At 42.0% G+C, this 13,026-nt stretch overlaps 1 protein-coding gene across 6 annotated transcripts in view; it reads left to right on the top strand.

Moving 5' to 3' along the window:
• KIF16B (kinesin family member 16B) overlaps nt 1-13,026 on the top strand; it is a 307,508-nt gene that overhangs the window by 155,867 nt on the left and 138,615 nt on the right. The gene's annotated exons all lie outside the window — the stretch shown is intronic.

Raw genomic sequence — 13,026 nt, 5'->3', positions numbered from 1 at the left:
GAGTTAATTGCTCAGGGTCCCTGAGTACTTCAGTGTGTTTCCTTCAAGCAGTGGTGGTCTTGTACATAATTCCAAGGCAGCCGTCCAAACAGAGGAAGGAACAGGTGCGTCCCCACCGCCTGACTTCAGACACCCTTTGAGCTTGGCTGTTTGTCCCAACAGTGTCCGTTACTCTGTTGCCACGTCTCTCTCGTCTCCTTCAGTCTGGACGTGTTCCTTGGTCTTTCCTTGACTTTTATGACTCTGGCAGTTTTGAAAACTGCAGGTCAGATACGCTGTGGGCTGTCCTGCATAAATGTAGAATTTATCTGATGGTTCCTTGTGATTTGACTACTACCATTTTTTGACAGGAACGTCAGGGGAATGATGCTGCACTTTTCTCACGTCTTGTTACCTGATTTCTCTTTGTCGCGTCACTGAGGGTATTCATGTTGATCATTTAATTAAGGAGCAGGATGCTAGGCTTCTTCACTGTAAAGTTAATCTTCCCCCCTTTCTAGTTAATAAGGATATCAGGAAGGTACTTCAGAATCGTAAATATTCTGTTCTGTGCCCTACTTGCGCCCTCTGGTTTTGAATCAGTTGGGTTTTTTTGAGGAGGGGAGGTGGTCTGATTTAATTGTTATTCCGATGGCTGCCATGTGGTGATTTTCTTCTTTGTACACTTATCAGTTGGCTTTTTACTGTAAGAAAGAGCTTTCTTTTATTGCTATTTATTTGTTCATTTATTTAAATCAGTAAAGTTATATGTGTTGCTATTTTATTGATGAGTTTGGTCATTTTCTATTATTGCTTATTTTGATGCCCAAATTGTCCTGGATTTGGCCAGTGGGAATTCTTTCAAATTGTTTTTTGTGTTCTTTTGGTTTGTCCCCATTGTCTGTGATTAGTTCTGTACTTTCTGACAAATGAGGTATTCCAGGCTCATCTTTCACTTTCCTGGAATCAGCCAGTTCTGCTTCCTTTTAGTGGAGAGTGGGATTTAAAAACCAAGATCTGGGCACTAGATGTGCTCATTGAAGTATTGCTGCTCACATCAGAGTTAGGAAAAATATGTATGTGTGTATAACATATACAACTACACTTCTCTATCTGTTTATATTGATACATTGAAATATCTGTATTTCAGTACCTGTATTTCTAACCAGGAGTTCATACCCAATACCTCTAATTCCAACCCAGTACCATAGAATTCTTTCTAGTTTTCTCCTTTTTCTTATTTGTAGCCCCTTTTTTGACGGTGATGAATTGGACTCCTGTTATGTAACCGGCATCCCATCACTTCTGCCCTCTCCTCATTCTAGGACCCTTCTCTTCTTGCTCAGGCTGTGACGCCCCATGCTGGGCCACCGGCGCCCTCGCCCTTCTGGGGCAGACACAGCTTCCTCACCTCACGCTGAAACTGCCTTCCTTTCCCAGTCTGATGCTTGCTTTGTCCGGCCCTGTCTAATTGCTTTCGTACTGAACTTTGCAAGAAGGAGAGGAAGAAAGACGTCGACATGATATCTTAAGCTCTTTTTGGTATATTATACATAGTTTTTATAGTTAGTTTTTCATGCTTACATAATATAATGTATCTGTGATATAGGAATTGTACGGATGGGGTCTGGAAAGCATGTAGTTTATTGGTGTTAGTGAAGTTATACAATAAATCAGTTGCAAGGAGTTATCTTAGAAGCAGAGTACATGGAGCATGGACGAAGTGATCACGCTTTCTTAGGAAGTACATAGAGTCTATTGGAGACATTCTAAAACCCGCTGATGGAGCACCCGCCCATGGACCATCTCCAAGTCATCCACCCATTCATCTAACCATTGATGTCTCCATCACTTTTCACTCTCAGTATTTTTCAGTTTCAAGGCTAATTGAGCTTGGAAGACAGCTGGTGCCCTGGAACTGGCCAGGAAGGCAGGAGTAGTTGACCAGCCCAAACAGAGGACGCAGTGAGAGCCTGGTGATCATCACCAAAGCAGCATTCCCTGCTCTTTTGCAGCCAGGACAATGGCCCTGGCAATAAGGGCAGTACTGCTTGCCAGGCAGCACTGTTAATCATGGTGAGAAGCTGTCTCTGCCCTGGGCTCAGGAAGTCACCATAACTGGCTGGCAGACAAAACGTCACCGTGTAAGGCTCTTCAGTGGCAGCCCCTGCCTGGGAACACACAGGCCCGCATGTGAACAGCAGGGCTAACTAGAGGGCACCCAGTTGACAGATGACCCCGCAAATGAATTCTGTAACTGGATCTGGACCACAGCCAGACCACCTGGCTGTCCTCTGTCAGGGCCTCAGGACCTCAGGGGGAGGGTCCTGCTGCTGTTGCTTCAGGCAGCGGGGTGGTGCAGGGGTCATGATGAGAGGCGAGGATGTGTCTCCATGTCGTGCAGAGACCTCTGTGCTGGCTGTGTCTCCCTCAGTTGGGTCAGAGGGAGGTGCCCTTGTGACGATGACGGCGTTGACTGTTACAGAATTTTATGAGCAACTTGTACTGGTTTTCAGTATCCTTGTTAATGCATGAGTGCACCTCTGGAATCATTTTGAAATATCTCATGCTTCTGAGGTTCACTGGTGTATAAAGTGTAGACCTAATTTAATTTTTCCCCACATTGGTATACCATTAGCATAAACCTTCCCACCACCTCCCTTATGAAGAAACTTAGTTTACCAAAAATAAAAAGTCATGTCTGTTTCTTGGCTCTCTACTCTGTTCCAGGACTCTTGTGTTTCTTCTTTTGTGCTTATATCACACAGTCTGAATGCTTGTTGTGTTATGTTGCTGCTGTTACCCAGTTGCTAAGCTGTGTCCAGCTCTTTGTGACCCCATGGACTGCAGCACGCCAGGCTTCCCTATCTTCTTCTCTCTCTCAGAGTCTGCTCAGATGCATGTTCATTGAGTTGGGGGTGCTAGCTAACCATCTCATCCTCTGCTGCCCCTTTTCCTTTTGCCTTCAATCTTTCCAGCATCAGGGTCTTTTCAAATGAGTCAGCTCTTTGCATCAAGTGGCCAAAGTATTGGAGTTTCAGCTTCATCATCAGTCCTAGAATACTTATATATTATATTACAATATGCTATAATTTCTGTTTTTATCTGGGTAGTTTTTCTGCTATTCATGCCTCTTAATTTTTTCAAAGAAATTTTAGAATTGTTTTGTTGTACAAAAATGTCCTTTGACAAGTTAAGATTCTAATTTCATTCAGTTTGCTCACATTTAAAAAAAATGTATTTCCATCTTGACACTTGGGTTTATTCACTATGCCTCTTCTCATATTTGAATTTTCATCTATTTTCTCCAATAAAATTGAAGATTTTTAATTTATGTGCTTGTTGAACTGTGTTTATTCATGTATAAAATTCTGAACATAGCTGTATACATTAACTGCTCAAAAACAGAAAGGAAAAAACCCTTTCTTATATTTATTCTATAATCATCTGTTTTGATCATTTTGGGCACAAAGGGCCTTTGAAGATACTGATTTAAAACTGGGTGGAAAAGAGGTCCACAGAATTCTGTTGTCTGGCTCCAGGACTTCTGAGTGCATTGCTCTTCCAGATGCAGCCTGGTGTGTCTGTGGAATCACTCACAGGGAGTTAGAGAAGGAGTTATAGTTGAGATTGGTTTGGGGACATTCTTTAGCATGAGCAGTGCTTGAATACAAATAGCCCACAGATGTCGGTGTCAACTGCTGGATCTACCTGGCTGTGTTTTCCGGCCATCAGGCAGTCTCCTCCTGTGCATTCCCTGCTCCAGTCGTGTTTCCCTGGAGCTTCTAGAACTTACAGCACCCACAGTCCTGGCCATTGGATGCTGAGAAGGCTGCTGAGCAACCTAATGAAATTCCAGTGACCACCTGCCATGCTATGGGTTAGTCTCTTGTGGATTTTCCTGGAAGCTGACTGTTATGTGTAATGATATTTTTGTGAGAAAATGATTCCAGAGTTCTAAACTACGTATTGAAAAAGGGACTTTTAGAGCATATCTTGTTTCATATGTGAACAGCCTAAAATTTAGTGTTTTGTATTGGAGTTACCTTCCTCATCCCGTAAAAATTACTAGCTTATTCATTTAGTTCATGGAAATGGCTTATAATTCCATTGTTGTTCAGTCATTAAGTCATATCCAGCTCTTTGTGACCCCATGGACCAGAGCACGCCAAGCTTCCAAGTGAGCTCATGTTCTCGTCCACTGAGTCCGGGATGCTATCTAACAGCGTTATTCCTTCATCATTCCATTGCCGTCTGTTTATGTAGTGATGATTATGTCTCTGGTTCTCTTGTGGAATGGAGCATGGAAGGTAAATAATAAATATCTCCTGTGCAGTGTTTTCATTAAGTGATTTTAAAATCTTAAAACTTATAAAGTCCATCTGAAAAATATGCCTATTCGAGTTTTAGGAATGGCTAGAACTAAATTTTTGAACTTTGCATGGAAGCTACGACATGTCCAAGGAAAGTAGGAGTCCTAATTGGCATTTAAGGTTAACTTGAATTGTCAGGACTATCTTCCCCTTCGGGCACTCTTAATTGTTTTATTACCCTGGTGGCATGGTTTTCAGACCTGATGGGCTGAGTTCCTCTGGAATTCTACTCTGTTGCTCAGCAGCTTTCTCAGTGTGGATGTTAATGAAATTGACAGAGAAATGCTAAAGCATTAAAACACAGTGCATTAAATATAAATGCCATAGTAGGTCTTAGGGCAGAGAAACGTAAGCTGACTTTATGTTTCAGGGCATTACAGAAGAGAGGTAAAATGGTAACTTAAAAAAAAAAACCCTGCACACTTTAAGACTGTAAGATCCCTTCAAGGGAAAAGCGTGTACTTTTCTTTGGAAAAGTAAGGGTTAGAATTCTCCATTTAAATTTTCTTGAAAAATTTTTTTTTTTTTTTCGAGGATTACTAAAGTAAGAACTGGAACATGTTTTTTAAACAGAGAAAATATTATATATTGTTTGTGGTTACAAAACATGTAGCAAAAATAAAAAGATATGAATGAGACACATGCCTACTTCTTCAAAAATTTTGTTGAAGTATAGTTGACTTACACTATTGTGTTTAATTTCTGCTATGCAGCAAAGTGACTCAGTTATACATATGTGTTCTTTTACATATTCTCTTCCATTATGGTTTGTCACAGGATATTGAATATAGTTCTCTGTGCTCCACAGTTGGGCCTTGTTATTTATCCATTCAGTAATCCCAAGCTCCCACGCCATCCCTCCTTTACTCCCCTCTCCCTTGGCAACCACAAGTCTGTTCTTTATGCCGTGAGTCTGTCTCCATTTCATACATATGTTCATTTGTGTAGTATTTTAGATTCTACATCTAAGTGATATCATATGGTATTTGTTTTTCTCTAGGTCCATCCATGTTACTGCAAATACATTATTTCATTCTTTTTAATGGCTGAGTGATATTCCATTCTATGTATGTACCACATCTCCTCGTTATCTGTTCACCTGTCGATGGATATTTAGATTGCTTCCACGTCCTGGGTATTGTAGCTGGTGCTGCTATGAACGTTGGGTGCATGTACCTTTTAGAATTGTGGCTTTGTCTGGGTATATACCCAGGAGTGGGATTGCTGGATCTTATGGACACATGCCTATTTTAGAATAGTATTAATCTTTGGAGAGAAGTGAGGAGGGGCTTAATCAGGCAGAAATTCAGGAGCATGTTCAGCTATAAGATTTTATTTTTAAAGAAAAAAAAAACCAAACTCCTCAAAAGGTATATGCACTTTATTAAAATCTAATAATAACAGGAACATAGATTAAAAACAGCAGGGTATTCATACTCCAAAAACTACCTTGGCTTTTTTACTCATGAAGTCATTTTTTTAAAAATTAAAAAAAATTTTTTTTCATGAAACTATTTTTAAGTAAAGGTATCAAGAACAGAGACTGCAGATATTAAAATATAACATGATTTAACTGTATTAACTCTGCATTTGACTGGATTTATGGTTCACTAGCAGCTTCCTATCTTTTTACCAGTCTCTGGTATATTGTTGGGCTTCCCTTGTAACTCAGTTGGTAAAGAATCCACCTACAATGCAGGAGACCCGGGTTCGATTCCTGGGTTGGGAAGGTCCCCTGGAGAAGGAAATGGCAACCCACTCCAGTATTCTTGCCTGGAGAATCCCATGGACTGTATGTAGCCTGCCAGGCTCTTCTGTCCATGGGGTCGCAAGAGTCGGACACGACTTAGTGTCTAAACCACCACCACCAGTATATTGCTGGTGCTTGCATGCTCAGTCACTCAATCATGTCCAACTCTCTGTGACTCTGTGGACTGTAACCTGCCAGGCTCCTCTGTCCATGAGATTTCCCAGGCAAGAATACTGTAGTAGGTTGCCATTTTCTTTCAGGGAATCTTCTCAACTTAGGGATTGAACACACGTCTCCTACCTTGCAGAGTCTGTATTACTGAGCCATGTGGGAAGCCCCAGTATGTATTGCTGATACTTGGTATTTAAATGTCTCTTTCATTAGTATATTAGTATTCATTTGGAAATGTGCTGGTTAGGCTGTGCCATTAAAAAGCACATCATGTAGTAATTCCCATTTCCTTATAAAAATTACTTAATACACTTGTGAATGTCAAGTAATGCTAAGTCACTTCAGTCGTGTCCGACTCTGTGCGACCCCCTAGACGGCAGCCCACCAGGCTCCCCCGTCCCTGGGATTCTCCAGGCAAGAGCAACTAGTAGGAGATTTATCTGCGTTTAGCAGATTGTCACCATTGGCAGGGGAAATTTTTTTACCTGTATCGGTCAACTGCCTTAACTTCATTCAGATTGCATAAATAGTAGTTCCTCTGCCCTAATTACAGGAATGTTTTAATCTGGTAAAGTCATTAGAAAGAAACGTATTTGCTAATACTCTGAAAAGTAACTGTGATGACATGTATATTGTATATGTCTAGGACTCTGCACCTGAAGCTTTTCGGCTCTTTCTTGGGTCCCTCTAGGGACAGTGGTGGGATTTGCAGCGTCGCATCTAACCTTGCTCTTCAGTGGATGTGTTCTATGAAGTGTAGTTTCCCTTACTCCCATGATTCCATAGAAAGAGGAGGCCTTTGCCATAGAATAAAGGATGCATTGACTCAGGTGTCTAATCCCTGGGCCTTGAGTTGTTTTTGATAGAGTCTCAGATCTTAGTTTTTTTTTTCCCATTTTTTCATATGTTTAATATGAAATGTACAAAAACCAAATGAGGTATCATTAAAAATGTATTTCAACGTTTGTCTTATAATTGCTAGGAACTGTTCTTTCTTACTTTAATTATTTTTTTTCTTTTTCTCCAGTATGTATATATTAAAGGTGATCGTTGCTAAACGTAGTGAGTTTTCCATTCAGCAGCAGTGGACTCCGCTAGTCTGGCTGGTTTGTCAGAGCCATTGCTCGCTCACCTCTCCTGTGAGCAGTGCTGCAGCAAGTCCGTCCAGGACTTCACCCTTCAGTGCATTTGAATGTGCCATGCTTCAGCACCAAAATGTACTTGCATGTATTCCAGCTCTTGGAGGGAGCAGGTGGAGTGGAGCTCAGGAGCCTTGATAGCATTCTCATCTGCCGAAGGGCTGCTATGAATTTTCAATGACAAATTACAAAAGAATTTTAGTGCAACTAGAAAGGGAGATGAATTTTCAAGCAGTTTAGCCAAGCTGTCTGGAGAACAGAAGAGACCTTCCACACTTCACAGAAAGCCAGCAGATCACACTGTCTCATCTCCCCTTCAACTCCCTTGCCCTTCCCTTAAGCTGTCATTAGACATCTTCCTCTAATTGGAGATCCGCAAAGCTGACACCTGTCACTTGCATGTGTATGATTACTTCAGGAGAGACTGTTGAGCATCAGAGACCTAACTATTCTTAAGGACTATACCCAAAGCCAGCAGTTTTAGTGTGTCCCCAGATCAGCACGGTCAGCATTACCTGGGCGGGGGGGGGGCGCGGGCGGGGGGAGCCTTTCAAAATGCAATTTCCTAGGCCCCATCCCTGACCCACCCAATCAGAACATCTGGAGACGGGCCAAGCAATCTAGATTCTTTTGACCCCACAAGTCCTACAGGTGACTCTGCTGCACACTCTAGTATGAAGACCAAGGGTGACCACACGTTCTTGCCCCAGGCTTTGGCCCAGGAGACAACCATATGTCAGTTTCTTTAAACCCTTCTCTTCTGTCTGCATCATTACATTTATTATTCGTGATCTCTCACAACTGAGGTGGAGGGTGCTGCTCCACAATGGGCAGAACCAAAACTTGTCCTCTAGAGCAGCTTCAGACTGATGAGAAAGGACAGATTTACCCAAAGCTGAGTTCCGAAATGAATGAATTTGTCATAATGGTCCTTGGTGAAAAGTGACTTAGATATACTTGGCCAAAGTGTCTAATGAAGAACTATCTAAAGGCTGGAAAGTGGGTGAGGTGGGGAGCAGAGTAGCGGGAGACCAAGTAACCTTGGCTGCTGAGTCGTGGCAGATTTGTAGCATTCCCAGATCCCAGGCTGGTGGCATGGATTTTCTGCAGAAGGTGCTCACCAGTCAGGGCAACAAGAACGTATTCATGGAGGTGAAGGACAGCCCAGTTTTTATGTAGTCCAGAGGAGGCTTGAGGGTGAGCCATAAAGAAAAGGAGTTGATACAGTTAGGAGACTGTCCATGTTTAGGGAGAGGGGAGAAGAGGGCATTTTGGAAGGAAGGCTAGAATATGGACAGCTTGGTGGGTGTTGGAAGCAAGAGCTGAATAGTTGAGATTGTTACTGACAGAGTAAGCTGTATTGCTGGTAACAGAGTATGAGCTACTAGGTATGAATGGAAAGAAAATGGCAGTCAGCCCTCTGTATGTGGTTTTGCATCCCAGTGAATCCAGCCAACAACTGCAGATTAAAACTATTCAGGGAAAAAGTTCCAGAAAGCAAAACTTCAAATTTTCCATGCTCTGGCGGTTATTTACACATCATTTACATTGTATTTACAACTATTTACATAGCATTTACATTCTGTTAGATACTCTAAGTAAGCTGGAGTAGTTTAAAGTGTACAGGAGGCTGTGTGTAGGTATATGCAGTTACTAGGCCCTTCTACATAGTGACTTAGCAGCAGCAGCAGCAGGCCCTTCTACATAAGGGACTTGAGTGTCCTGGACACTGGTCTCCCTGGGGGTGGGAGGAGGCGATGATCTGGACAAACCCTTCTGGATACTGAAGGGCCACTGTGCTGAGAGTTTGACCACTTAGTGTACTATCTTCCATTCAGTGCTGCAGAATCTAATATTTTCTTGTCTACTGTATCTCCCCCGAGGCTTTAAGAGGAAAAGATTCATCTCCCACTCACCCCACACCCACGCACATGCAACTGAAAATGGCTTTGGCGGGGATGGGACTGGCACATCTTGAAATTTTATAAAGCTCCACACTAAACCTGTGTACACAGTTGGAGCAAATGATCCTTGTTGATTATTTGGCTAGCAATCTCAATAATGAAGATCGAAAATCAGTTTTCTTTATTCTCCAGAGTCCCAGAATATAATTTGCAATTTTCACTTCACCAGAAGTGAACAAGGGGCTTCCCTGATAGCTCAGTTGGTAAAGTATCCGCCTGCAATGCAGGAGACCCTGGTGTGATTTCTGGGTCAGGAAGATCCCCTAGAGAAGGGATAGGCCACCCACTCTAGTATTCTTGGGCTTCCCTTGTGGCTAAGCTGGTAAAGAATCCACCTGCAATGTGGGAGATCTGGGTTTGATCCCTGGGTTGGGAAGATCCTCTGGAGAAGGGAAAGGCTACCCACTCCAGTATTCTGGCGTGCAGAATCCCATGGACAGTCGATGAGGTCGCAAAGAGTCCAACACAACTGAGTGACGAAGTAAAAAAAATAAAGTAAAAAAGTGGTTTATCTAAAGCAGCAGGTTGCAAATCCACATTTGAATATAAACATTGAAAAGGAGAGTACAGGGCCCAGGTGGCTGTTTGGTAAGGTGTCACATGCATTTACATCCTTCACAAATGCTAATGGGCCATCTGATGACAAGCTTTATACCTGCTATGTTTGATGCCCAGTGCAAGGCACTCACCTGAGCCAGCTGTCAGGCCCAAGCCATATGACCTGTAAGAATGTGTTAGTGTTCGTGTAAAAATTTCATGCCCTCCACCAGCACCATGACAAATCTTAAGTCTTCCCTGTCTTGCTGTCCAAAACCACTTTTGAGATAGAGGGAAATTGCTGTATTTCAGGTGTCTTAAAAGCTAGTGTCACAAGAGTCCCAGACCTAGGACATATTATGTCAAATGTTCTTAAGTATTGGCACGTGTTAGTGGACATTAGACTCTGTCAGGTGATGGACAGGGAGGCCTGGTGTGCTGCGATTCATGGGGTCGCAGAGTAGGACACGACAGAGCAACTGAACTGAAATGAACTGAGGTCCCCTAATTGGTGCTGTCATCTTAACTTATTTTAGTGTTAAGTGTTTTAAAGATCCTTTATATGACTTAAAATTATCATACACAAGGAAAGTTTCTTTTAGCTTGAACTAGGAAATGAGAGCTTCACCTGTTCTACCTCACTCAACTTTTCATGTGATACCATTCCAGAAAATTTTTCCAGACAAGAGCTTTGCTTTTCTTTTTTTTATCTTTAAACTTTTTAAAAATTTATTTTTAATTGGAGGGTAATTGCTTTGCCGTATTGTGTTGGTTTCTGCTATACAACACTGTGAGTCAGCTGTAAGTATACACATATCCCTTGCCCCTTGAGCCTCCCTCCCACCCCCTCATCGCACCCTGCTTTTCTGACTGTTGTATGGAAAATGAAAACTTGTCCTTCATTGAGAGTGGTTGTGCAAGGCCTTATATTGTGTGTATACTGGGGAGGAAGTTGCTGAGGAGGGGCTTTCAGAACTAGGATTAAATGCAGAATTTGGAGCCCTGAAGCACAGTTTCAAATGGTCCCCTGTTTTTTTTTGGCCAGGAAGCTCATATTACATTTGACCTTGCCCTTTTGGGAATACAGTTGTCTTATGTGTTTTTATTAATGGTAACTTAGAATGAAATAATTCAAACACCATCGCCTCAGAAATATTTATTTGACACCTTTTGATTTCAAACAGTTGATTTATTTGGGCTGTAGCAGAATTAGAAAAATCTCACATGAAATTTGAGGACTGTAATTAATAGTGATATTAGTGATTATTATCACGACACTCCTTAGAAATCAGTAGAAATGTTTATGTGATTAATTTTTTTCAGCGTGCCTGAAATATTAAGATGGAAAATCTCCTATGAAGTCTTGTTCAGTGGTTTCATTCACAGGAGATGTCAGTAAAGCTGTTTTTTCTGTTAATGAGGGTCTTTGTCTACCTTTTATAATGTTGTTTTTGCTCCATCCCCTTTTAAGACTACCTGGGATTTGTCTGTCCTCAAGTATTTAACAGGATCTCAAGGGATCTCAAAGATGCCATCATATATTTCAAGGAGGTTTAGCTACACTCTGAACATGCAAATTAAGTGCATCACAGAAAGTCCATCTGCTGTGATTAATCGCATTAACCTCAGATGAAGGAGTCAATCACAGTTAGAAAATTTGAGATCTAGAAGGAAGTGTTGAGGACTTGATGAGGGCCCTGAGCCCTTGAGGGTTTACTGCAGGCAGAACACAGGCGCTGGGTCTCTTACGAAGGCCTTGCACAGCCAGTCACTCTCATCCATTCCTTTGTTGCCTCTTTCCCTTCAGCTTTTTGCTTTTTAAATATAGTCACAAGTCTCCTTTAAACAAAAATATCCCATGGGATCTGTCATCTCCCTGCTCCAGCCAGCATGAACTCTCTTTCTCTTCATACACAGACAACTTCTTTTTCTCTTTCTGTTTTGTTTTGTTGAAGTGTAGTTGATTGATGGGTCAAGTAAACAGAAGAATACACAAACTTCTTGAATGAGTTGTGTGCTCGGGAGACCCCGACCATGACTTCCCTGGCTTCTGAGGTTTTCCTTCTCCCTCTCTGATGACCCTTCTCTGTTCACTGTAGGGGTTCATCCTCTTCTACTCAGCTGTTAAAAGCTGAGTTCCTTTAGGTACTCGGCATTGGGCTCTCTTGATTCCCACCTTTCTGTCCTCTCCCCAGGTGACTTTCCCACAGCTGTGGCTTCCTTTATTAGAGATGACTCAAATATAGAGAGAGATGTAGCACACTCTCATGCACACACATATATGCACATGTGTGTGTACACATTCCTACCTAGTATCTGTAGAGATGCATGTGTTTATATGTACATGTGTATATGCACAGATCTTAGATAGAGATATACATATGTATGTGTGTGTAGCCATCTGTCTGTATATTTTGAGGTCTGTATCTCATGTAATTTTTTTTGGTTATTGTTAGGATTAAAAAGCAATACTTAACTTTTTAAATTTCTTAATTTCCATCATTTAACAGAATGTACTTGACAAAAACCAGGGGTTCTTTCAAAAGTATACTTGCCAGCATCAGGAAAACATCTTAAAATATTCTATATTTCAGCACAGAACACCAGATTATCAAAAATACGCATGAGTAGTCAAGGCTATCGTTTTTCCTGTAGTCATGTATGGATGTGAGAGTTGGACTGTGAAGAAGGCTGAGCACTGAAGAATTGATGCTTTTGAACTGTGGTGTTGGAGAAGACTCTTGAGAGTCCCTTGGACTGCAAGGAGATCCAACCAGTCCATTCTGAAGGAGATCAGCCCTGGGATTACTTTGGAAGGAATGATGCTAAAGCTGAAACTCCAGTACTTTGGCCACCTCATGCGAAGAGTTGACTCATTGGAAAAGACTCTGATGCTGGGAGGGATTGGGGGCAGGAGGAGAAGGGGACGACAGAGGATGAGATGGCTGGATGGCATCACTGACTCGATGGACGTGAGTCTGGGTGAACTCCGGGAGTTGGTGATGGACAGGGAGGCTTGGCGTGCTGCGATTCATGGGGTTGCAAAGAGTCGGACACGACTGAGCGACTGATCTGATCTGATCTGATGTGTGTATATATGTGTATATATGTAT

The sequence above is a fragment of the Bos indicus genome, chromosome 13 (assembly GCF_029378745.1).
Source record: "Bos indicus isolate NIAB-ARS_2022 breed Sahiwal x Tharparkar chromosome 13, NIAB-ARS_B.indTharparkar_mat_pri_1.0, whole genome shotgun sequence".
Classification (NCBI taxonomy): Eukaryota; Metazoa; Chordata; class Mammalia; order Artiodactyla; family Bovidae; genus Bos; species Bos indicus.
Note: the sequence above shows the minus strand (reverse complement) of the source record. Positions and strands in the feature narration are given on the sequence as shown.